At 37.0% G+C, this 2,500-nt stretch overlaps 1 protein-coding gene across 1 annotated transcript in view; it reads left to right on the top strand.

The window, feature by feature from the left end:
* The window catches only part of LOC125035925 (transcriptional repressor scratch 2-like), a 22,412-nt gene extending 20,209 nt beyond the window's left edge, over positions 1-2,203 (top strand). The window contains exon 4 of the mRNA XM_047628237.1: positions 1-2,203. This exon is cut by the window's left edge and continues 1,828 nt beyond it. The gene's annotated coding sequence lies outside the window, so the exon portion shown is untranslated.
* The last annotated feature ends 297 nt before the right edge of the window (positions 2,204-2,500 follow it).

Genomic DNA, 2,500 nt, shown 5'->3' with positions numbered 1-2,500 from the left:
CCAGACTTTATCTAAGAATCCGAAGAGCAGAAACAGCAAGAGAAGGAGATTCACTTAAAAAAATCGACTTCAAGAAATTACAACGTCTTGCCAAGGAAGCGAAGGCAACGTGAAAGTGTTGTTTGATAAAATGCTTCTTGTTTGTTTTCTCTCGAAGCTGCATGTGACTGCTGTTATATTTTGTGAAGTGAAAGTAGTTTGATTGAATAAGTTAATTTGCATATTATGCACCACTATAGAATCCTAAAGAGCATTTTTTTTCTCTTTAGGACAGGATATACAAGAAATTAATATATTCTGCAATACATTAGGATAATTCACGAAATCTATCCACGATAAGGATTTTTGGATGTTAGGATTTCATGAAAAGGGTCACATGATATTTAACAAAAATGCAGTTGATACCAACGCGATATCCAGTGTTTTAATGACAAGCAGGAAAATGTACAGGCCTGACACCACTACGATTATTATGATACAACATTTTTTGTTCCATATCTGCCAAAGATATACTCTGCCAATGGAATATGCCAAGAGTATTATTCGAAACACAGTTGTTTGTATACACGTTTAGAAAGAGGAAGTCAAAGTACTCGTGACCTCGATTCTGCCGTAGCCAAGATCCGTTTTCTGTTGCTGGTAGAGGATCATCTTTTGAACGGTGACTCAACGATTTCTCTTTCATTTTGATTATATCAAACTGTTGTTACTCAGATGTGATTTTTTAGAATATGATTTCCCCCGCAAAAAAAAAACTTTTTTGATAGCGAAGATTTGTGATAAGCTTTTGACGAGCTCATACCGTGTCACCTGACTTTTTAATCACATGATTTCACTAGAAACCGCTGATTGTTACATAGAATGCTGTCTTTTCTGATTTACGCTTTGTGATTTTTTGAAAGACAGACCTGCAAATCAAAATATAGTTCTGGATAGGCCTATGGCTTAGGCAGAGTCCAGGGAATCACTCTCATTCTTGTTGTTATTGATGGCATTGCTTGGGAAGACTCCGATTGCTGGGATGTATTCTCCTCTGCCAGAGTTTCCACACGTGTCAGTCACTCATCCATGCGACTGAGACTGACTTTGCTTTCATGTTAACTTTTGTATAAATACCTCATCTTTGACACTGTTGTTGACTTATTCTTGCAATGATTTGGCTAGGACAAACACATGCAGATTTAGGAACGTCCTTTTTTTAAAGCAGAATCACATTTTATAACCCATGCAATCTAAATAACAAACACATGTGTTTCCAAACAACGAAACCAAGAAACAAATAAACACACCAGTAAAAAGCCAAACTAGATTTTTCCAACTTTCAAATACACTTGTGAAAAAATGCAATCGAGATCCCATTTTCTATAGCGAATCGGAGTCTCCCTAGCAATCCAGGGCAAACTCAACTATCTAGTGTTTCCAACTATCGTTTCTGCTCTATGGCTTGGTAGACCAAAAAAATACAAAAGAATAGAGAAAAAAAATGTTATTGTTAACAAAAAAATGGTGTTTTCATAAAAGCGACTATATATCTTCGACCTCTTTTTTTTCTTTTTTGTTTTGGGTTGGTGGGTTGATAGGCAATTTCGCTGTTGCAGTACCTTTACCCTTATAACACACCCGCAGCTATCGTGTGCGTCTGCCGTTCTGCGCGCTGCATTATCTGGTTAATAATGAGTCAGTCTTACTCACGAATGGGTCTCTTTTTTGCAACTCTGATGCCTGGGGAGCAGAGGCGACGGTGCTTGCGATTGCAAAGGCAATTGCATTTTGTATTAATAGAATGGGATTTGTTTTTTACCCTCGAGAGGTGACAAAAAAAACGAAGAAAATGTTTGTATGATCAAAACAAAAACAAGTAAGACGAACATAAATAGATATAATCTCTCAGATACAAAAAACAAAAACAAAAGAAGAAAATAAAATGTTAATTTGCCAAGCCCATTTTTAACGTGAAAATCTAGTCTGTCGGCCTTTGCCTGAATTGGCCTTCAGAGTTGCAACCACGTAGGCCCTTTAATTCTCAAAATGCACCAAATGTTGATAATCCTTTCAGTTTAACGATGTCATTGATCCTTTAAAGCAATAAGTATAGCAATACGAACATTGTTACTGCATTATATCGTAGATCTAGTGAGCTAAAATTAAGTAGTACAGATGACTGCAAAAAAAAAAAAAAAAAAGGAAAAAAAAAAAAAAAGTAGGAATCTTCAGAAATAAAACAACAGTATAAGTTATAAAACCTAGAGTAATTATTTTTATACAAGCGAAAAAAATCGGTGTTTTTTGTGTTATCAAAGTCTTCACGGCGCCGGATCTGCCAGGCGGCCATTTTTGGGCATAACTCGATTCCCTCCGGCCGGGGGGGGGGGGGGGGGGGGGGGGGCCGGCGCTTCTCTGCTGGGTTTAGATTCATTGTCTTTGGTTAGGTTTTGCTGGTTTCAGTCGATCGTTTATATGCATATACATGTGTGTATACATACATGCATACATATATATG

The sequence above is a fragment of the Penaeus chinensis genome, chromosome 20 (genome assembly GCF_019202785.1).
Source record: "Penaeus chinensis breed Huanghai No. 1 chromosome 20, ASM1920278v2, whole genome shotgun sequence".
NCBI classification, from domain to species: Eukaryota; Metazoa; Arthropoda; class Malacostraca; order Decapoda; family Penaeidae; genus Penaeus; species Penaeus chinensis.
The sequence above is the reverse complement of the archived record's forward strand: the minus strand, read 5'-3'. Positions and strand labels throughout refer to the sequence as shown.